Raw genomic sequence first — 25,385 nt, 5'->3', positions numbered from 1 at the left:
AATTATTAGTATGAACAGATGGGCTGTTCTGCCTAGATCTTAGTGAAGAAAGAATGTGGTCAGTTCTGAATGGAACAGAGAGACCAGGTTTTGACAAGGCTGAGGAGGCTGGCATTTGTGCCACACTTTGGAAAGAAGGAAACTACCCAGAAAAAGAGCTTCAATTACCTGACTGTGAGATGACTGTATTTATGTGGGTTTGTCTCTGTGTATTCTGTACCATTGGTTTTCATGTTTATTTTGTTGCCAATACCATGCCATTTTTGTTACTATTGCTCTGTAGTATAGTTTAAGGTTTGGTATTGTGATGCCTCCTGCTTCACTCTTCTTGCTAAGGATGACTTTGGCTATTCTTATTTTCCCAAATGAATTTCATGACTGTTTTTTCTAGTCCTATGAAGAATGAAATTGGGATTTTAATAGGAATTGCATTAAGTCTGTGTAGCACTTTTGGTAGTGTGGTCATTTTGACAATATTAATTCTGCCTATCCAAGAACAAGAAAGATCTTTTCATTTTCCAAGGTCTTCTTCAATTTTTTTCTATAGTGTTCTGTCACACTCATTGTAGGGATCTTTCACAGCTTTTGTTATATTGATTTTTTTTTTGAGGCTATTGTGAATGGGGTAGTTTTCCTAATTTCTCTTTCAGTAGGTTTATCACTGATGTATAGATATGCATTTGATTTATGGGTTTTGACTTTATTACCTGCTACTTTTCTGAATTCATTTATTAGCTGTAGAAGTTTTCTGGTGGAATTTCTTTAGATCTTATAAATATGGAATCATATTTGTGGCAAATAGTGATAGTTTGAATTCTTCTTTTCCTATTCATATCCCTTTAAAAACCTTTCTCCTGTCTAATTGCTGTGGCTAGAGTTTCCAGGACTATGTTGAGTAGAAGCAATGAAAGAGGGCATCCCTGTTTTTTAGAGGGAATGATTTCAATTTTTCTGTATTTAGAATGTTGGTGGCCTTGCGCTTAGTATAGATAGCATTTACAATGTTGAGGTATGTTCTTTTTTTTTCTAATTTTAATTAAAAATCATAAATTTACATAGGCAATGTTGTTTGATTCATTCTGTTATTTTTTCCCTGCCCCCTCCTCCCATCCCTCTTTTCCCTCTATACATTCCTCTCTTCCTCCATTCTTACAACCCTCCTTATCCCTAACCCTAAACCTAACCCTAACCCTAACACTAATACTAACCCCTCCGACACCCCCTTATATGTCCTCATCCGCTTATCAGCGAGATCATTCGTCCTTTAGTTTTTTGAGATTGGCTTATCTCACTTAGCATGATATCCTCCAATTTCATCCATTTGCCTGCGAATGCCATAATTTTGTCATTCCTCATGGCAGAGTAATATTCCATTGTATATATATGCCACAGTTTCCTTATCCATTCATCAACTGAAGGGCATCTGGGTTGGTTCTACAATCTGGCTATAGTGAATTGAGCAGCTATGAACATTGATGTGGCTGTATCTCTGAAGTATGCTGATTTTAAGTCCTTTGGGTAGAGGCCAAGGAGTGGGATAGCTGGGTCAAATGGTGGTTCCATTCCAAGCTTTCTGAGGAATCTCCATACTCCTTTCCAGAGTGGCTGCACTAGTTTGCAACCCCACCAGCAATGTATGAGTGTACCTTTTTCCCCACATCCTCGCCAACACCTATTGTTGCTTATGTTCTTGATAATCGCCATTCTAATTGGGCTGAGATGAAATCTTAGGGTAGTTTTGATTTACATTTCTCCTATTACTAGAGATGTGGAACATTTTTTCATATATCTGTTGATTGCTTGTACATCTTCTTCTGTGAAGTGTCTGTTCATTTCCTTAGCCCATTTGTTGATTGGATTATTTGTATTCTTGGTGTAGAGTTTTTTGAGTTCTTTATAGATTCGGGATATTAGCGCTCTATCTGAACTATGAGTGGCAAAGATATTCTCCCACTCTGTAGGCTCTCTCTTCGTATTGCTGATAGTTTCCTTTGCTGAGAGAAAGCTTTTTACTTGGAATCTATCCCAGTTGTTGATTCTTGCTTTTATTTCTTGTGCTATGGGAGTCCTGTTAAGGAAGTCTGATCCTAGACCAACAAGGTGAAGGTTTGGACCTACTTTTTCTTCTATAATCTGCAGGGTCTCTGGTCTGATTCCGAGGTCCTTGATCCATTGTGAGTTGAGTTTTGTGCAGGGTGAGAGATAGGGGTATAATTTCATTGTGTTGCATATGGTTTTCCAGTTTTCCCAGCACCATTTGTTGAAGAGGCTATCTTTTCTCCATTGCATATTTTTGGCCCCTTTGTCTAGTATGAGAAAATTGTATTTATTTGGGTTTGTGTCTGTGTCCTCTATTCTGTACCATTGATCTACCTGTCTATTTTGGTACCAAAACCATGCTGTTTTTGTTACTATTGCTTTGTATTAGATCTGGTATTGCGATACCCCCTGCTTCGCTCTTTCTACTGAAGATTGCTTTAGCTATTCTGGGTTTCTTATTCTTCCAGATGAATTTCATAATTGCTTGCTCTATTTCTGTAAAGTACATCATTGGGATTTTAATTGGAATTGCATTGACTCTATATAGCACTTTTGGTAGTATGGCCATTTTGACAATATTAATTCTTCCTATCCATGAACATGGGAGATCTTTCCATCTTCTAAGGTTTTCTTTAATTTCTTTCTTTAGTGTTCTGTAGTTGTCATTGTATAGGTCTTTCACCTCTTTTGTGAGATTGATTCCCAAGTATTTTATTTTATTTTTTTGATGCTATTGTGAATGGGGTAATTTTCCTAATTTCTCTTTCTGAAGATTCATCACTTATGTATAAAAATGCATTGGATTTCTGAGCATTGATCTTGCAACCTGCTACTTTACTGAATTCACTTATGAGTTCTAAGAGTTTTCTGGTGGAATTTCCAGGTTCCTCTAAATATATAATCATGTCATCAGCGAACAGGGATAGTTTGAGTTCCTCTTTTCCAATTAGTATCCCTTTAATTTTTTGGTCTGTCTAATTGCTCTGGCTAGAGTTTCCAGGACAATATTGAATAGAAGTGTTGAAAGAGGGCATCCCTGCCTTGTTCCAATTTTTAGGGGGAATGCTTTCAGTTTTTCACCATTTAGAATGATATTGGCCATGGGCTTAGCATAGATGGCCTTTACAATGTTAAGGAATGATCCCACTATCCCTATTTTTTCTAGTGTTGAGCATGAAGGGATGCTGTATTTTATCGAATGCTTTTTCTGCATCTATTGAAATAATCATGTGATTCTTAACTTTTAGTCTGTTGATATGGTGAATGACATTTATTGATTTCCGGATGTTGAACAAACCTTCCATCCCTGGGATAAAACCCACTTGATCGTGGTGCACTATCTTTTTAATATATTTTTGTATGCAATTTGCTAAAATTTTGTTGAGAATTTTTCATCAATGTTCATTAAGGATATTGGTCTGAAATTTTCTTTCCTTGATGAGTCTCTGTCTGGTTTAGGTATCAGGGTGATATTGGCTTCATAGAATGAGTTTGGGAGGGTTCCCTCCTCTTCTATTTTATGGAATACTTTGAGAAGTATTGGAGTGAGTTCTTCTTTAAAGGTTTTGTAGAACTCGGCTGAGAACCCATCTGGCCCCGGACTTTTCTTTGTTGGTAGGCTTTTGATGACCTCTTCTATTTCATTGCTTGAAATTGATTTATTTAAGTTGTGTATGTCTTCCTTGTTCAGTTTAGGTAATTCATATGTCTCTAGAAACTTGATGTCTTCGAGGTTTTCTGTTTTGTTGGAGTATAGATTTTCAAAATAGCTTCTAATTATGTTTTGTATTTCACTCGTGTCTGTTGTGATATTTCCTTGTTCATTCCAAATTTTAGTAATTTGAGTTTTCTCCCTCTTTCTCTTTGTTAGCATGGCTAAGGGTTTATCAATTTTGTTTATTTTTTCAAAGAACCAACTATATATTTTGTTAATTTTTCCGATTGTTTCTTTTGTTTCATTTTCGTTGATTTTGGCTCTGATTTTAACTATTTCCTGTCTTCTACTACTTTTGGTGTTGGTCTGCTCTTCTTTTTCCAGGGCTTTGAGCTGTAGTGTTAAGTCGTTTATTTGTTGATTTCTACTTCTTTTGTTGAATGCACCCCATGAAATAAATCTTCCTCTCAGTACTGCTTTCATAGTGTCCCAGAGGTTTTGATATGATGTGTCTTTGTTCTCATTTACTTCTAAGAATTTTTTAATTTCCCTCCTGATGTCTTCTGTTATCCATTCATCGTATAATAGTGTATTATTTAATCTCCAAGTATTGAAGAAGTTTCTGTTTCTTATTCTGTCATTTATTTCTAATTTCAGTACATTATGATCTGATAGAGTACAAGGTAGTATCACTATCTTCTTGTATTTGCTAACAGTAGCTTTGTGGCATAAAACAGGGTCTATTTTAGTGAAGGATCCATGTGCTGCTGAGAAGAAAGTGTATTCGTTCTTTGTTGGATGGTATATTCTATATAAGTCGGTTAAGTCTAAATTGTTGATTGTGTTATTGAGATCTATGGTTTCTTTATTCAATTTTTGTTTGGACGATCTATCCAGCGGTGAGAGAGGTGTGTTAAAATCACCTAGTACTATTGTGTTGTGGTCCATTTGATTTCTGGAATTGAGAACGATTTGTTTGATGTAGATGGATGAGCCAATGTTCAGGGCATAGATATTTATGATTGTTATGTGTTGCTGATTTATGCTTCCCTTAAGCAGTATGTAATGTCCTTCTTTATCCCTTCTGACTAGTTTTGGCTTGAAGTCCACATTATCTGAAATGAGGATGGATACTCCAGCTTTTTTGCTGTGTCTATGTGCATGGTATGTTTTTTCCCATCCTTTCACCTTTAGTCTATGGGTATCTCTTTCTATGAGATGGGTCTCTTGCAGGCAGCATATTGTCGGATTTTTCTTTTTAATCCAATCTGCCAGTCTATGTCTTTTGATTGATTATTTCAGGCCATTAACATTCACAGTTATTATTGTGATATGATTTGTATTCCTAGTCATTGGACTCATTTTTGTTTTTTGACATGATTTGGTTTCTCCTTTATTTGGCTATTCCTTTAGGCTAGTTCCTCCTGTTTCTGATTTACATTGTTGTTTTTCATCTCTTTCTCATGGAATATTTTGCTGAGAATGTTCTGTAATTCCAGCTTTCTTTTAGTAAATTCCTTTAGCTTTTGTTTATCATGGAAGGATTTTATCTCATCGTCAAATCTGAAAGTAAGTTTTGCTGGGTATAAAATTCTTGGTTGGCATCCATTTTCTTTCAGGGCTTGGTAAATGTTGTTCCAGGCCCTTCTAGCTTTTAGGGTCTGGACTGAAAAATCTGCTGATATTCTTATTGGTTTCCCCCTGGATGTAGTCTGATTCTTTTCTCTCATGGCCTTTAAAATTCTGTCTTTATTTTGAATGTTAGGTATTTTCATAATAATGTGCCTTGGTGTAGGTCTGTTGTAATTTTGCATATTTGGAGTCCTATAAGTCTCTTGTACTTGGTTTTCCATTTCATTCTTCAGATTTGGAAAATTTTCTGATATTTCATTGAATAGATTGTTCATTCCTTTGGTTTGTTTCTCTAAGCCTTCCTCAATCTCAATAATTCTTAAATTTGGCTTCTTCATGATATCCCATAATTCTTGTAGATTCTGTTTATGATTTCTTACCATCTCTGTTTGTTCAACCTTGTTTTCAAGATTAAATATTTTGTCTTCAGTATCTGAGGTTCTGTCTTCCAGGTGATCTATCCTATTGTTTATGCTTTCTATGGCGTTTTTAACTTGGTTTATTGTTTCCTTCATTTCAAGGATTTCCGTTTGGTTTTTTTTCAGTATCTCTAACTCTTTATTGAAATGCTGTTTTGCTTCCCTTATTTGCTCTTTTAACTGTTGATTAGTGCGTTCATTCAATGCCTGCATTTGTTCTTTCATCTCCTTGTTTGCTTCCCTGATTGTTTTAATTATGTACATTCTGAACTCCCTTTTGGACATTTCTTCTGCTGTGCTGTCATTGGGTTTTATTGTTACAGTTTCTAGGTTTGTTTCGGACATTTTTTTCCCTTGTTTTCTCATATTGGTCAGATGTCAGTGGGACTCTGTGATATTGAAGATTTCCTCTATTGGCTTATAGTGACCCTGTAGATTTCCAGTGTATCACCTACCAGCCTTCCGTAGCCAGAAGTCTTGGATTAATTTGATATTGCCATGCTTCCGAAGAACGCTGCCCCTAGTCCGCTACTGGTTCCAGGGAGAGAGACCTGGAGAGGTCTCTTGTTGCCCAGCCCTGGTCCCAGAGGCTGGTTGTAGGTCGGAGGTCTCCACTGGCTTGGGGACTTGTGGCTGGCTCTGTGTAGACAGGCTCTCACTGGGTGGTTTGCCCCGAGAAGCTAGCCTAGAGAGGCGCTTCTCGCCGGAGGGGGACTGGGCTGCTTGGGGAAGTCCCTGGTGCCCTGTGCTGGTCACTGAAGCAACCTGCGGGCGGGCTGGAGCTGGCAGGTGGGCGGGCCGGAGCTGGCCGGGGCGGGCCGGAGTTGGCCGCGCTGCTTCTGTGCAGAAGGGCTCTCACTGGGGTGCCTGTTCCGAGAGGCTGGAGATCTGCCCCTGTGGGAGGTTCCCACCACCAGACTGCACAGAGCTGCCTGGGGGAGACGCTATCTGTCCTGTCCTACTCTAATAAGCCACTTGAATCCTGGCCTGCCACCCAGCTGAGTTTCGCTGGGTGGGGGAGACTCACCCCGTGGTTCTATCTTAGTCCGAGTGTCTCAATGCCTCCCCATCTTGAATCCTGGGTTCTGGGCGACTGGAGATACAGTCACCCTCTAGTCCGCCATCTTGGATCTCCCCGTGGAAAAAGCCTGCAGCTGGAGGGGGACAATGCTGCCTGGAGAGGTCTCTGGCTGCCCAGCCCTGGTCCCAGAAGCTGCTTGCGTGTCGGATGTCTCCGTTGGCTTGGGGACTTGTGGCTGGCTCTGCATCGAGAGGCTCTCACTGGGCGGTCTGCCCCTGGAAGCTAGCCTAGAGAGGCGCTTCCGGCCGGAGGGGGCTAGGCTGCTTGGGGGAGTCCCTGGCGCCCTGTGCTGGTCTCTGAAGCAACCTGCGGGCCGGCCGGAGCTGGCAGAGGGGCAGGCCAGAGCTGGCCGAGCTGCTTCTGTGCAGAAGGGCTCTCACTGGGGGGCCTGCTCTGAGAGGCTGGAGGATCTGTCCCTGTGGGCGGAGCCCACCACCAGACTGCACAGAGCTGCATGGGGGAGACGCTATCTGCCCTGTCCCACTCTAATAAGCCACTCGAATCCGGGCCTGCCGCCCAGCTGAGCTTCGCTGGGTGGGGGAGACTCACCCCGTGGTTCTATTTTAGTCCGAGTCTCTCAATGCCTCCCCTTCTTGAATCCTGGGTTCTGGGGCGACTGGAGATGCAGTCACCCTCTGGTCCGCCATCTTGGATCGCCCCCTGGAGAAAGCCTGCAGCTGGAGGGGGACAATGCTGCCTGGAGAGGTCTCTGGATGCCCAGCCCTGGTCCCAGAAGCCACTTGTGTATCGGATGTCTCCGCTGGCTTGGGGACCCGTGGTTGGCTCTGCCTCGGGAGGCTCTCACTGGGCAGTCTGCCCCTGGAAGCTAGCCTAGAGAGGCGCTTCCCGCCGGAGGGGGCTGGGCTGCTTTGAGGTATGTTCTTACTATCCCTAGTTTTTCTAGTGTTTTGAACATGAAGGGGTGCTGTATTTTGTCAAATGCTTTTTCTGCATCTATTGAAATGAACATATGATTTTTATCCTTTAAGTCTAATGGTGTGATGTTTTACATTATTGATTTCTGTATGTTGAACCAACCTTGCATTCCTGGGATGAATGCTATTTGATCATGGTGGACTATCTTTTAACTATGTGTTTGTCTGCAATTTGTCAGAATTTTGTTGAGAATTTTTGCCTCTATGTTAATCAGAGATATTGGTCTTGAGTTTTCTTTCCTTGTTGTAAGCCCCTCGCACATGGCACAAAATTCAACTCAAAGTGAATTAAGGACCTAGGAATTAGACCAGAGAACCTGCACCTAATAGAAGGAGAAGTAAGCCCAAATCTTCATCATGTCAGCTTAGGACCTGACTTTCTTAACAAGACTCCTAAAGCACAAGAAAAAAAATCAAGAATCAATAAATGGAATGGATTTCAAACTAAAAAGCTTCTTCTCAGCAAAGAAAAAAAAAAATCAAAAACATGAAGAGAGAGCCTACACAATGGGAGAAAATCTTTAACACCCACCTCAGATAAAGCACTAATCTCCAGGATATATAAAGAACTCAAAAAACTTAACACCAAAAAAACGAATAACTCAGTCCAAAAATGAACTAAGGAACCTAACAGACACTTCACAAAGAAGAAATATAATTGATCAACAAATATATGAAAAATGTTCAACATCTCTAGAAATTAGAGAAATGCAAATCAAGACTACATTGAGATTTCATCTCACTCCAGTCAGAATGGCAATTATCAAGAATACAAGCAACAATAAATGTTGGCAAGGATGTGGGGAAAAAAGTGCATTCATACATTGCTGGCAGAAATGCAAATTGATGCACTCTGGAAAGCAGTATGGAGATTCCTTAGAAAACTTGGAATGGAACCACTATTTGACCCAGCTATCCCACTCCTCAGTTATACCCAAAGGACCTAAAATCCGCATACTATAGTGATACAGCCAGATCAATATTTATAGCAGCTCAATTCCCAGTAGCTAAACTATGGAACCAACCTAGAAGCCCTTCATCAGATGAATGGATAAAGAAAATGTGATATATATATATATATATATATATATATATGTATATATATATACATACACACACACACACACACACACACAAACACACACAACAGAATATTACTCAACCTTAAAAAAGAATGAAATTATGGCATTGCAGGTAAATGGATTGGAACTGGAGAATATTATACTAAGCAAAACAAGTCAATCCCCAAAATCTAAAGGCCAAATGTTTCTCTCATACCTGGATGCTAATCCATAATTTGGGGGTGGAGGCTAGGGCTAGGGAAGAATGGAAGAACTTTAGATTGGGCAAAGGGAGTGAGGGGCAAGGGGTGGGTGTGGGGGTAGTAAGGATGGTAGCATAAACAGTATTAACCTATATACATGTATGATTACACTACTGGTGTGACTCTGTACCATGTACATCTAGAGGAATGAGAAATTGTGCTCCATTTGTGTACAATGAATTGGAATACATTCTACTGTCAGGTATAACTAGTTAGAACAAATTTAAAAAGTTACCTGATTATAGGTCTCCTTGAGACTTTACCTAAGTAAAAACCTGCTTATGAAGGGAGTAAAATATCAGGGAAACCATACAGCGGGCTCAGAACACACAGGGCTGAGAGTTGTTCAAGTCTGTATGAGCTCAGAAGAAGAGACCATGTTGAATATCAGGACACTGGTCAGAGACCCTGGAAGTGACATTTCTTATTGGAAAAGCTAAACTAGCCCTAGTATATATAAAACAAGACTTGACAGAATCAAGTCAATTCTGCAAATAACTTATCTGTCTGAGCAATATGGACATTCTTTACAATAATATAGTACTCGCAATCACTAGTAGTCCAATAAAAAATTATACTATGCCCAAAATAGGAAAATGTGACCTAAATCAGAAGAAAAATTAGTGTTATGTTTAGACTGAGAAACATCAGAAGAATAAATTTCACAGAAATGGTCTTTAAATTGCTATTATAGGATGTTCAAGGATTTAGAGAAAATATGAATATAATGAAGAGAGAAACTAGTTCTTCAGAATCAATCAAAACAACCACATCTAAAAATACAATGCCTGAATATGAAATCACGAGACAGATATAATATACGATTTGACCTACAAAAATATATTAGTAAACTTCAATAGAGACTACTTAAACTAAATGATAAGAAAATACATGAATAGAAACTCAGAGACTCATGGGGCAATAACTTAAAATGTGCACTTAGCATTCCTGGAGGCTTGGCCAGGAAAAATATTTGAAGAAATTATGGCCAAAAATTTACCAAATTTGATTAAAGGTATAAATCCTAGATCTAAGGAACACAATAATCTAAAGCAGGATAAAGATGCATGCATCCAAGCACATGTGCACACAAACATGGAAATATACAAACAGAAACACATGCACATATACACAGGTACATTCAGTCACACGTGGACATGCACATAAATATACATATTTATACATACATATGTCCACATAAGCTCAATCATATACATGCACACATACATATACATGCACATATACACACATACCCTCATCCATACATACCCACTTACATTCATATACACTCAAACACATGTATGCATGTATATAAATATACAGACATACACACATATCCACATATGCACACATATACAGACACACATATATACACAATACACATACACAAATGAATATACACATATACACCCAGACCATATGCATACTGAGGCATTTCATAATTAAATTTCTGAAAATCAATGATAGAGAGAAAATTTCAATTCCAGCAGCATTTTTAATTGATAAACACAATTATAAAACTTATGTGAAAATGTAAAAGCCTCAAGAGAGCCCAAATTATTTGGAAAAGAATAAAGTTCCAAGGCTAACACTACATGGCTTCAAGGATTGTTTTAAAGCTCCAATAAGCAAGACAATGGAATTCTGGTCTAAGAATATACAATTAGATCAACTGAACTGAACAGAGTCCAGAAATAAGTCCACACGTGTTTCATCGATAAATTTTCAATAAAGGTGGCGAGATAGTTCAGTTAGAAAAGAATGATATTTTCCAAAGAATATAGCTAAAATGTTGGGTGTTCACATGGAAAATAAATATATTTGTACACATAAGAACAAGCACTGAAATGAGCTTGTAATGTCCTAAGTCTAATGATTGAAGCTAAAACTACAGAACTTCTAGAAGAAACCACAGGATAAAAACTTCCCCACAGGCAAAGCAAGGATTCTTTCTTTTTAAATTTATTTTTATTGTTAACAAATGGGATACATGTTGATTCCCTGTACATGGAGTAAAGGCATACCATTTGTGTAATCATACATTTACATAGGGTAATGTTGTTTGATTCATTCTGTTATTTTTCCCTTCCCCCCACCGGTCCCACCCCTCTTTCCCCTCTATACAGTCCTTCCTTCCTCCATTCTTGCTCCCTCCCCCCCATTATGTGTCATCATCCGCTTATCAGCAAGATCATTCTTCCTTTGTTTTTTTACGATTGGCTTATCTCACTTAGCATGATATTGTCCAATTTCATCCATTTGCCTGCAAATGCCATAATTTTATTATTCTTTATGGCTGAGTAATATTCCATTGTATAAATATACCACAGTTTCTTTATCCATTCATCAATTGAATGGCATCTAGGTTGGTTCCACAATCTGGCTATTGTGAATTGAGCAGCTATGAACATTGATGTGGCTGCATCTTTGTAGTATTCTGCTTTTAAGTCCTTTGGGTATAGGTGGAGGAGTGAGATAGCTGGGTCAAATGATGGTTCCATTCCAAGCTTTCTGAGGAATCTCCACACTGCTTCCCAGATTGGATGCACTAATTGGCAAGGATTCTTTAGTCAAGAGTCTACATTCAGAGGACCATTTAAAACCATTTAAAAACTGTTAATAAATTGCTGTCCTTCAAATTCTCAGCTTTTACTATTGAAAGAAAACTTTAAGATGATAAAACTGGAGGAAATAGGCAATGACAGAATCACCTTGGAGAACTGGTCAATTTTGTATAAAATTAAACATATTAACCCCTCAATTCTGCTCCTTTGTATTTATCCAAAAAAATAAAATCATATGTCACCCAAAAGGCATAAACATAAATGTGCATAGCAGCTTTGTTCATAACAGACTCAAACTGGAAAAAAAAAAAAAAGTCTATCAGAGGTGAATGCATACAGGCATAAACATCCATATGTAGATGTGATCAGTAATAAACTAATAATACTTTCAATAAATTGAATGACTTTAGAGGGACAGAAATCAGATTTATGGTTGCCTGGGGGCCAGGTTTGAGGAAGGTTGACTGCAAAAGGGGCACAGGGGAAACTTTGTGGAGTGAGGGGAATGTTTCATATCTTGACAGAGGTAGTGGTTACATGGTGTAAGCATTCATTAAAATTCATAAAACTGAATATTTAAATGGATTAATTATATTCTATTAAATTAAACTTCATTAAAATTGGTCTGAAATGAAAAAGCTAAAGTTATTTGACCTAATGATTTGACATATTCATAGTATAAAACAAACCTTACAATCCCATTACCCAGCAAGAAAAGTCTGTATATGAGCTTATGTATGAATAGTCCCCCAACAGTTGCCAGGGATCCAAAAGCAAATGAAAAAGGTTTTTGTTTTCCTCCCAGTAATTTTTCATCAAATATAACTCACGCATAATTTATTTCATTAAAATAAAGTAGTATTTTAAGAATTCTACCAAGAATGAGGGATAGAGCAAAAGGGAAGCACTTAGAAATCTGAACAATAATGAGAGATTCCAGTTCTTCCAACTTGACAGAAACAATATCCATGCCCTTTGTTCCAACAAAACTATGAGAATTTTTTGTAGATACATTTGAGAAAATTCATAAAATCGAGTTTAAAGAAAGAAATTAACTTTTTGTAGCAAAAGTTAGGATAAACTACATAACATTGTTAAGTAAAAATAGGACACATCTACTGGGCATGGTGACACATACCTGTCATCCCAGTGAGGCAGAGGCTGAGGCAAGAGGATCACATGTTTCCAGATCAGCCTGGGCAACATAGGGAGATCCAATCTCAAAATAAAAAATGAAAGGACTGAGTGGGGATGCAGTGGAGAGCCCCAGTACTGAGTTCAATCCTCAGTACTTTAAAAAAAAAAAAAAAAGATACATCTATCACATCATCACATCTGTAGACAGAGCTGGGGCAGAAGAAAGGAAGGAAAGAAAAACACAAGAAAAAAGAGAGAGTGGAAGGGATGTTGAGAGGAAGGATATAAAAGATAATGTTGGCAAATTTGTATGCTAGTACTGAGATTCAGAGAAAGGACTGAAAATTATACCACACTGGATTGATGTTAAAGCTCTTTTAAATCAGTTGATTCTTACAAAGAACATGAATTAGAAAACAAGATTAAAGAAAAATTAATATTATCACGTGAGTTTATAAGGAAGGTAATTAAAAAACAAATGAAATATTTTCTACTTTTCTTTAAGCCATGATTTTTGAAAGGAAAAAATCAACAACATTGAGAAAGATATAGAAAGTCAACTGAGTAATAAACTACAGCTTAACAAATTTTCATTATAATAGATGAATCCATTCTGTGTGATAATGAAGTTGCATTATTCATAATGTCAAATGTGTTAAGGAATGCAAAAGTATTCACTCTTATGTTCAAAATTAAATATAATATATACAAAGGGGTCACTTATGTTAGAAAGTCTTAAAAATATTCTTGGAAAACCATTTCCCATTGACATATATTGTGCAATAGACAGAGCCCAGGCTATGACTAACATGCAATTCATGCATATGGCCAACTTTGAAAAAGGTACTAACAGATACTTGAGCAATTCCTTGCATTACTCAGATTTGGTCTCTCTGTAATCATTGTGGAAGAGTACACAAAAAAATGAATTGCCAGTGTTATTAACAAAATTAAGAATAATTCTGTGAATAATTATTTTATAAGCTATGTAGATAATGAAAATATTTGATGTTATATCTTATCTATGCAATAAAGTCCTCTAAATTTTTTTAAAAGATTTTTGCAACCAAGTTGATATTATTTTAACTTTTTACTCAGTTGATTAAAATTTTAAAGTCATGTTTATAATTATAGAATACAGATCAAGCATCCGTAATCCAAAAATATGCAATCCTAAATGTGAATTTTCATATTAGGAATATTTAAATGGTAAACTTATGCAAATATTTCAAAATCCAAAAATCTCTGAAATCTGAAACACTTGTCATTGTATATGATGTGGAGTTACACTGGTCTATTATTCACATATGAACATTAAAAAGTTATGGCTGATTCATTCTACTGTCTTTCCTATCCCATCCTCCTTCCCCTTTCTTCATTCCCCTTTGTCTAATCCAATGAACTATTTTCCACCCACCTTACTGTGTGTTAGTATTTGCATATCAGAGAGAACATTCAGCCTTTGGTTTTTGGCTTATTTTGCTTAGTATGAGGTCTCTATTCCATCCATTTACTGGCAAATGCCATGATTTCATTCTTCTTTATGCCAAGTAATATTCTATATACCACATTTTCTTTATCCATTCATCTGTTGAAGGGTACCTAGGTTGGTTTCATAGCTTAGCTGTTGTGAATTGACATGCTGTAACTTTGATGTGGCTGCATCACAATAGTATGCTGATTTAAGTCCTTTGGGTCTATATCAAGGGAGTGGGACAGCTGGGTCAAATTGTGGTTCCATTCCAAGTTTTCTAAAGAATCTCCATACTGCTTTCCAGAGTGGGTGCACCCATTTGCAGTTCCATCAGCAATGTATGAGTGCAGTGGCTCGATTTCTTGGCAAACTATATAACCTCTCTCTGCTTCTGTCTTCTCATGTGAGAAATTAAAATTATGGTAATGCATAATTTAGAAGTTTGGTTTGAAGGTTAATTGAATTCATGTTAAGCATTTGTAACTTTTAGGTACATTGTGAATGGTCAGCAAATGTAATCTCTAATAAAACATTGTAAAAAACTAAATGATGAAGTTATAAGGAAGCATTAAGGACAACTGCTATAGAGGAGGTTGTAAACTGCTGATCAGCTCTAATATTGTCTCCTCCATCAGCTCATCCAAGAAGGACCCTGCCCAAGGATTCTGTGCATGCCTTTTAGGGGTATCCTGTGTTTCTCTTTTGTTTTGAAACAGTTGTGTTTTTGACCACATGACTACCCGGATAGCCAGTTAATTTATCATAGGAATGCTTTATCATGTACTCTGAACTTATTTGCTCCAAACTTCATGTTTCTCGGTTCTTTTCCCAGGGGAAAAAAAAATACAGGCATAAACTTTATAATTACTAAAGTTAACTATTTGCAGGGGCTACTTTAGAGGAAATTTTCATTAAACATATTGCCACTCATTCCCAATACCTCTTGGACATCATTAAATGCAGATTCATAGCACACCTGAGTTTGTACCATTCCATAAGGAAGCAGTAAAGAATAACATTTCAACACACAGACTGAGGAGTATTTTCTTCAGCTCTTAGATGTAAATTCTGATGTTGTGGATGTTTGCTTTAAAATCTTGAACATTTTAATGTTGGATTCTTTGTTAGAAGTTTAGACTCAGTTGGGTGAACACATAAACTATTACAAGCAGATTTCTTTCAGGTATACTTTTAAAAATAGCATTCAGCAAGAAATACAGAATAAGCAGAAGAAAATAGGAATAAATACCAAAGAATGCAAATTTTGACTGTGTCCAATACTTACTATGGAACTTGTAAAAGTTTCTAAATACCTGTAATTTTATTATTTGATTTTTTAAAAATTGTCTACAATAAATATGTGTTCTCTTTGTAAATTAATATAAATTGCCCTTGTTCTTGCTCTTATTGCTACTGTTTTGTTGGTATTGTTGATCTTGGATTATGTACTCTTCACTGATACTGGCATTAACTTCATCCACCCACAAGGCTTCAATTAGCATCAGATTATTCTCAAGGCAAGGGCTTCATCAAACTCTGATTTCCAGACCTATGTATATAACAGCACATTGGGCATCTCCACTTCTATGATCTACACACAACTAAAACTCAACATGTCCAAAACTCAACTCAGAAAAGCCTGATTAATAAAAATCTCATGGTTTAAAATTAACTTTTAATTTTTTGCCATTCAAATTGTCCCATATTTGGAGGGTTTGAGGATGTGCTTTCAGCTCTTGGATGTGAATTCTGCCATTGTTGATAGCATCTTTCTGGCCCCTGGGCTTTCCTCTGTGTGGTTGGCTCTGGGACACTCTGCTCCTCTCTTTTCCTGACTGCATCCTACTCATCTTTCAGTTTAAATACCACTTGCTCCAGGGTGTGCTTACATCCCACACTACCTAATAACATGAGGTGCCCCTTCTTGTCTTCCCTTTCCCCTCTGTAACTTTGCCTCCACATTATTAGTGCAATAATGTGTTGCACTCAACACATTATTCCAATAACTTGCTCATGACACACTGTCCCTATAGCCTTATCATTGTATTCCCAAATCAAGTTAGAGCCTGACACTAAGGTCTATTTTCTGTAATAATTGATGACAGAGAGAAAATATTAGGTTTATATTTTCTGAATATAATTGTTAACAAAATAATGTCTCTGTCCTCCTAGAATTGATATACTGGGGAGTAATTGAATAATACATACAACATGTTCTGAAATACAGGAAGAAAAATTAATAACATATCAAATATGGAAGGGTTTTTGTGTGTTTGCTTTCTTGTTAAATAAATTGCATTGGCCATTCTGTCTTGAGTGTTATCCTTTGCATAGAATAAAACAATACTGAAGCTTTGTATCAAGTATGGTCATTATTTTGGTGTCCTCCCTGAAAGCAGCAGGACTAGTAGCCAAACTTCAGATGGTGGGGGTCAGGGTCATAGTGCCACGAGTTCCTCATGTGATGACATTGATGGCGATGAGGAAGCTACTGTGAAGGTGTGAATGGTGGCACAAAGGACAGAAAATGGTGGTGATGACGATGTAACCATCATGTGATGGTGATAAGGCACCTTGCAAGTCAGATTAGGATGCCATCCTGATTTATGCACAGCATTTATCCTGTCATCTGAGAAGGTCATTTAAGCTTTCTGATTATCTATAAAATGGAGGTAACACTGATTATTACAACATTGAAGTGAAAATTAGCTAAGTTTTTTGTTTTGTTTTGTTTTGGTATTGAGGATCCAACCCATGACCCTGAGCATACTAGGCCAGTGCTCTACCACTTAGCTACCTCCCTAACCCTACATAAGATTATTTTAATATTTATTCTTTAGACACCTAGCAGATGTTTACTAACTGCTTTGGGGGGGACAGTTTGTTTTCGTTTCATTCTAATAATCAGTCTTCATCAAGTTTCAACTGTCTCTGACAGTTAAATTCATTTGCTCCATTTAAATCTTTCTTGAGTCAATTACTTCACTGCTCTTTTCCACATGTAGTGACATGTCATTTTTATACATATCCTATGACATACAAGAGGCAGGAGAGGCCCTCTTCCTTTAACTCATTCTTGATGACTATATATCAGTTTCCTCTCATCCTTTGCAGCCCTGTATTACTCAGGACTCTGAACTACAAACAACAAGAGCTTGACTTAAACTTGTAGAGCAAAACACACGTGTCCATGCTCATGCACACATATGCTCTTTATTTTCCTACTAACCTAGAAAGTCAGGAAGTAATACAACAGCATTTAAGAATTTAAATGCATTCAAGTACTTCAACTAACTTGTATCAACCACAGGAAAACTTCATGTAGTAGAAAAAGTATCTTCCAGAAAACTCTGGTGCTTAAATGGCAAAACTTGATGTTTCCTTCAATGTCCATTTTCTATTTCTTCCCTAAATAATAGGTTTTAAAGCATTTGGTTAGACAAGCAATGGTTTCTTTCCCATGCTAATCCTTACAACTGTGTTCATGTGATTACACCTATGGCAATAGGATCTGAATGATAGATCAATATAATATGAACATATACATCTTCTCTTAATCCCCCTATGGATAGGGTGTGCCCCTTACCCTTTTTTATTCTGTTTCTTCCCACTAACTGTAATGCAGACACAGGGTGGAAAATTGAGCAGTCACCTTGAACCATGAAACAGAAGCTCTATAATTAGCGTTGAAGGATAACAAGACAGAACGATCTTGAATGCTTAATGACTTAGTTGAAAAGAATTATCAGAAAGCTCAAACTTTTTCATGATAGATTGTAAATTATACGTCATTTAAACTAATGGCAAGCTTAATGTCTTTGTCACAATCAGCTGAATTAGAATCTAACAAATGCAATACCTTTTAAGCATTATTAGGCAAAAGTTCAAGATCATCATCTCCTAGGTCCAAAATGAGAACTTTGGGAGAAGCACCAATTAACTTGTTTGGATCACTTGCTTACTATTTGAGTCAATCAACAATAAAAATACAATTAAAAAAACAAAAAAGGAAGGCCTAGGTCTCACACTCATTTCTGTGGCCTAATGTATGCAATATTACGCTGGGGAGTCTTGATAGAGTTATATTGGATGGGAAAGCAGTCATTTGGGAGAAAAAGGATAGTGGTGAATCATCAAAAACGAGATTTTCTGTAGAGACTAGTAAATGTGAGAAACTTTAGGCTAAATATATTTTCATGTATTTGAAAATTCTGGGAAAGAAACAACAACAAAGCTTTTCTAATTGAGAAAAGGATCCACCTTTCAAATCATGTTACCAAAATCAAGAATAAAATCAGACTGAAAATATAGACCATCTATGGTATTTATGAATCAATGCCTTCTCTTCTGAAATTGTCCTCATTTTCCTGGAGGCCTGGCAAAACTAAGGCAAGCCTTCTAATCAGCGGTTTATCAATTTGCTCTCTGACTTTGATTCTTTTCCAAACAGCTGGTCCTGTTTTAGCAGGAGATTTTGAAGATCACGGACTTTGAACAGGAGATGAAGGTTCTAAATCCTCTCTTCTCTACTACTATGTTTTATCTTCTTGATGAAGTACCTCATGCACAGAAGAAAGGATTTATGCCCAGTATGCTTTAAAGTGTCTAAGGATTCTCCTGACCTCCATGTGCTCCTCCACAAACTGTCCCAGTTGGTATAATGCTATGAAAGAGCTCCATCCATCCATACTACACATGCTGAACTTGGCATAAAATGTTTCCCATACTCATTTGTGGACTTAGATTCGGTTTGCATCTTACTTCTTTCTGTGTCTTCCTAAGGATCCTCTTTACTTGACGTATCTGCATCCATTCATTTTTCTTGATGTCTCGACTTGTAAAATCATTTTTTCTGGATATTCCTAAGGATGACTTTGATTTTTTTTTTCAGGGGTGCATACATGGTCTACATAGTTTAGGACCTCTGGGGTTTTACAAAATTTACAGAATTTTGTAAAGCAAACTGCTCCTGTAAGAGCTCCCCACCATCAATCCATTCATAAATGTGTCCTGGTCTGGTGGCCATAGCCCATTTTACACCAGCATATTAGAGTGTAAAGGCAGAGTTAAATGTTGAAGCAGGTCCATCATTCAAAATTTATTTGGTTTATGATTCACTTATCTAACCCTCCCTTCTCCAGTCCAAGTTACAAATGCTAGTTGTCAGAGACATTTAATGTCTAAGTTAAACTACTCCAAAAAGTCTCCTGAAGAAAAGAAAATGACTTATTTGCTAAAAGCAAATGAGGTAGAATGGGGGAAAAAAAAAAAAAAAAAAAACACGAAATAGATTTCAAACTGGAAACATGCTTTCGAGTGGAAGGTCTATACTTAGCAAAATATTCTCCAAATTGTATTTATCACATTATTTGTTTAAACACAGTTGCCAGATACCCGATATCAGGTAACGTGTTCATTACCATTTTTCTTCATGTTAAAGTCTTCCTTATAGGAAAGATAAGTTCTTTTCTTCAAGTAAGCACACTGGGCAATATCATCCTCAAGAGGTTTCCAGTATTCCTGAAGCCCAGGCACTGGTAGTCATTTGATTTTGATATGCTTCCCTTTGCCACTAAGACAAACAAACCAATTCTGTTTACAGAAAGATCCATGATGATTCCTTTTGGATTGTGGCGTAATAATCACATTTTATTTTTAAGTATGGTGGAAGAACATTTCCAAATCTAGCAACAAGAAGTCTCTTAATTCCTGAAATGTGACTGCCCTCCTATCACAAAAACAGAAAACTTCTGTCAGCACTAAACATAACCCAAAAACATTGTTATAAAGAAAATATTTGAACAAAAGTCAAAGGACAGATTTCTAGATTTAGATTGATATTTCTCCTTCTAAATATAGGGCTAACTCAAATTAAAATTAACATTTTTACTATGAATTTCCCATACTTTAAACACATTTAATTATACTGTGATTACAAAATTGCATGTTGTTTTCAATTCCAAAGTTAATAGTCAGAATAAAAGCCACTTCTTCTTCTTCTTCTGGTTCCTTGATGCTTTATTTATTTGTTCAATTTTTCAAAATAAATTTGTGATTGTCTACAAATCTGAATATAAGTTTGGTGTTGAACAACATATGGAAATCTGGAATCCAGTCTGGACTCAGAACTTTAGTATGAAAAAAGAATTAAAATCCAGAAAAAAATGTCTAGTTACTATAATTATTAAAATATGTAAATTAGAAAGGAGGGATTCATTGTGCATGCTGATATATAAGAAATAGCTTAATTTGTAAATTAACTCTAAAAGGTGTTGGTGGCCAGAAAAATCAAGACTCCTGATTTTTTTCAAACTCTCCTTCACACCTACTAGCCTTGCCATCCTACCCTAGGAAAATGAAAAGCCCAACAAACAAGAATGAAGAAATAAATAATGTACTTCAGAGCACCAAAGAGGGTATAAAGTTTACATTATCATGTGTAGAAATTATGAAGTTATTCCTGACATAACATAGGGAAAATGCATTTTTTTTAAAAAACTAGTAAATGAAAAGTTTACAATTTTCCCATCAGTGTGAGAAACAGAAATTTGTAGAAAGAACTAGAAACAGCACAATCCAGAAGGAAAAATAAATAAATGCAAGAGCAAAAGTGTCGGGGAGCCAATATACAAGTAATGGTCTCCTTAAACTTGAATTTTGCACCTACTCCAGCTCTGGTTTTCACATGTCCAGAAATAGTGTACAAAATCTATTGTCAGTATCTGTGTATGGAATAAAAGTCTATTCACTCACTGTGGCTTATCAAAATGGAATTAAGAAAGGTTATGCTTGAAAATACAAATGATCCAAAACAGACCCTCTCACATGATTCAGTATCCATCATAAAGAGCCAGACTTCACTTCTCTATTCCGGGCTTATGATTAGCATTAGAGTTTAAGGCAAAGTTCAAAAGACCATGGGTATAAGGATATTCATCAAACTGAAACATGGACCATTAGATTTCATGTTTAATATTAATTGTTATTAGATATTCCATCAACATGACATTCTTGATAAAAAAAATTTTGCTTGTTCATACCGTGTATGCTTCAGAAGGCTGATAAATCTTCTAAATCTACTTATAAGGTGGAAAGAAGGACCCCTGGACTTTCAAATTATAAATATCTCATTAAATAAATAAATAGTACAAGAAATTTTAAAAGCTCACTCTAATCTCATGAGAGATAAAAACACATTTGGAATTTTAAAAATCTTATCTGACTCTAGAAACTCAGGCTTATATAACTAACTGGTGTTAAGTAAATGTCAGAACTTTGCTCTAAATTCCCAATATTTAATGAGCTTCACGAAAGTCACTTGTGTACAATTAGTATTTGCAACTTATAAACATGTAACTTGCTTTGAGTTTATAAAATAAGATCTATTTGCAAATGCTATGCTTTATTCTCTAGATCCTCCCTTAAGGACCTAGTCTAGGACTTATGAATATTGACCATTGGTGGCTCACCCTGTGTTTTTCCCCAGGAATTACCTATAAAAGTCAAAAGAAGATGATTCAACCAGTATTCATCCCATTCAATAACTGACCTATCTAGCTCCACATTTCTCTTTCTGCCCTTATTTCCTCGCTTGTGTTGAAAAATTTCTGAATGCAAACCTTTGTCTCAAACACAGACTCTCCTAAGTCAATGATATACATGAATATATTCAAAGATGAAGATATAATGTGGCTACCACATATAATCTAAGATTAAGATATCAGTTCTGTTTGTTCCTTTAACAAAAAGCCTGTGAGAAGTTATAACAAAAATAACTAAAATGCATTGTTTATAATGTTCCAGGAACTCTTCAGAAGTAAACACCTTTAAGTTTCATAACAATACTCTGACATAGGTGGGATTATCTCCATTTTGTATATTTAAAAATTGAGACATGGAGATTTTAAATGACTTGTTTGCTGTCACATGGCAGAAATAGTTCCCCCACAAATATATTCAACTAATTTTTGCCAAAAAAAAAGGCAGTTCAATGGAGAAAGGATAATTTTTTCAACAAATGATGCTGAGAAAACTGAATATTCACTTACAAAAAATTTAATCAAGACCAGACCTTTAATCTTTCACAACAATGAACTTAGAATGGACCATAAATGTAAAATGCAAAACCAGAAAGCAAATCTAGGTGAACTCGAGATGAGGAAGAGATTTTACGTGCAGCACTATGAACATTATCTATGCAAGAAAAAATTAGTAAATTGAACTTTATTAATATTAAAACTTGTCTCCATGAGGACATTCTTAAGACAATGAAAAGATGAGTCATAGACTGGAGGAAAAAAGTCTTTGCAAAGCACATATCTGATAAAGGACTCTTATCCAAAATATACAATGAAATCTTCAGACTCAACATTAATAAAGCAAACAATTCAATTAAAAAATGGACCAAAGTCCTCAATAGACACCTCATCAGAGAAGATACAGAGACAGGATGAGAAATAAGCATAAGAAAAGACACACAGTACTCCTCACCATTAGGTAACTGCAAATTAAACCAACAATGAGATACCACTACACACCTATCAGAATAAACAAAATCTGAAGTACTGTCAAGACCCAATCCTGGCAAATATGTAAAGCAACAGGAAATCTCATTCACTGATGGTGAGAATACAAAATGATACAGGCCCTTTGAAAGATTAGTAGGCAATTTTATACAAAATTAAACATAGTCTTGACATATAATCCAACAAATTTGAGAAGTTATGTCAGCACAAAAGTCTGCTTGTGAATGTTGATAGTAGTTTTATTAGTAAGTCAGAACTTAGAAGAAGCCAAGATGTTTCTCATTGGTAAATGCATAATAAATTGTGATTATTTTCGCACAATGGTACATTATTCAGATAAAAAGAAATCAGTTACCAATTTGTGAAAAAACATGAATGAATCTCAAAGGCATATTACTAGTGAAAGAAACTAGTCTGATTGCTAGTGAAAGAAAGTAGTCTGAAAATGTCATATTTCCTATGGTCTCACTCAATTAGATTAAATTCTAAAATAGTAAAGTTATAGAAATAATAAATATGTCTGTAGGATTCAGAGGAAGGGAAGAAAGTTGAAGAGGTGAAGCACATGGCATATCTTAGGTCAATTAAACTATTATCTATGATACTGTAATTTTGGATACACAACAACTTTAGAGAGTGAATCCTAATACATGCAAATTAAAAAATTCATTTAGGAGTCAGTGGATCCCAGAACAGAAAGCAGAATGCATGAAAACTATCTAACTCTTTGAAACAACCTCACTGAAGAGGGTGGAGAAAAGGTATTGACCTAAGATCTTTGAAAATGAGTCTCTATGACTAAATGGTAAAGGAACTGGAATCACGGAACTCTAGGTGACAGAATTGCTTCCTATGAGAGTATGGGTAAGTAGTTCTGATACTACTGTGCATGCATGCTGAAATGAAACAACTAGGTAAGTGGATGGTGTCAGATGACATCAATAGTGATAAAGCATGCTGACTGATTCTTTCAGATGATAAAATGGAAATGGCAAGTTCCCTATGTAGTCTTTCTTAAAAAAAAAAAAAGAAAGAAAAGAAAAGAAAAAAGGAAAAAGGAAAAGAAAAAAAAGTATAACCCCACCTAATCATGAGAAAATATTCACAAATTCTAATTGAGAAACATTCTGCAAAGTATCTGATGGGTGCCCCTCGAACTATAAAGGATAGTCTAAGAAACTCTCTCACCAAGGGGAACCTTAAGAAACGTGATGTTTTGTGATATGGTATGGATGAGATCCTGGAAAATAAAAATTACCTAGTTGAAAACAAAGAAAATCTGAATAAAACACAGACTGTTGTTATAATAATTGTATCAATATTGGTTCATTAATGGTAACAAATCAGGGGTTGGGAATGTGGATGTGACTTAGTGGTATAGCACTAGCCTGGCATGCTTGAGTACCTGGTTAAAAAATAGAGTACAAATCATACTAACGTTAGACTTCAGTAACAGGGTAAATTGGTTATGGTGGTTGATGGGAAATCTTTTCACTTTTTTTTGGTAAATCTAAAGCTGTTTGATAAAATAAAATTTTATTATTTTAAAAGAAACTAGTTGGAGATTGTGTGACTAGAAAATGAATACATGAAATAAGACTTGCCAATAAAGAACCACTGAATAATTGTAGAAACTAACATTATTCAGAATGCATCATAGCAAAAGTAAAAGTAACCAGTCCAAAGGTTTTCAATAATTATCGACACTTTCATTTTAAGATGAACTTTCTAGTCACAGTATATTACTTGCTTTTAACCTAGAAATGGGTTTTAAAATAAAACCAAACAAATATACTCTTCATTGGGAATAAATCCAATACTCATAGGAGCAATTTGTCTCTCTTTTATGCTCAAGACTTCTAATAAATACTATAAAATTGAGATGTAGTCTGATAATTACAAGCAATAAAGCATACTAAATATTTATTGAGAAGAGATTAGGATTAGAAATTGAAATCAAGGGGAAGAGTTAAAAGGTAAAGCGATGGTTGATAAGCCTGGAAATTGGTTTAATAATGATTTTAAATATTTAATAATTTTATGCGTCAGATACAGTCTACTCTTTAAACAAACAAGCTTTTCAAAAATAATTTAAAATGGATTATTGATTGAAATTACCCTTTTTATATAATACAGAAAAATATAGCTTTACCCATCTTTAAGCTAGTTTGAGCTGATTAATGTGCTCACTTATTTTTTCCTTCCAGAACATTATCAACTACAGATAAAACAGATGAATGTTTGATTGCCCTAAGTTTCTAGTTGCAGTTTAAAAAACACACTGATACAACATGCTGATAAGACAAACCAGAATCACTATTATGTTATCATCATCGAGTTATGTATGTATCAGTAGATACCATCTTCAAAAGACAAAGAAAAGTAGATAAAGGGAAGCTGATAAGGTGGAGGCAGGTGCTTTTATAATTCATTAGCTATATTTGTGACAGCCTTTGAAGACAGAAATGACAAGCATGATTATGACTTTCCTTTGAGGCCCACATTCAATGGCAGATTAGTAACCTGATAACTTTTCTATATTTATCTCCATAACAGAGATCCATTTTCAAATCAGCTAACACAAAGCATGGTTTCTTTTT

Source organism: Sciurus vulgaris (assembly GCF_902686455.1).
Source record: "Sciurus vulgaris genome assembly, chromosome: 9".
Classification (NCBI taxonomy): Eukaryota; Metazoa; Chordata; class Mammalia; order Rodentia; family Sciuridae; genus Sciurus; species Sciurus vulgaris.
This window is presented reverse-complemented; position numbering follows the sequence as displayed.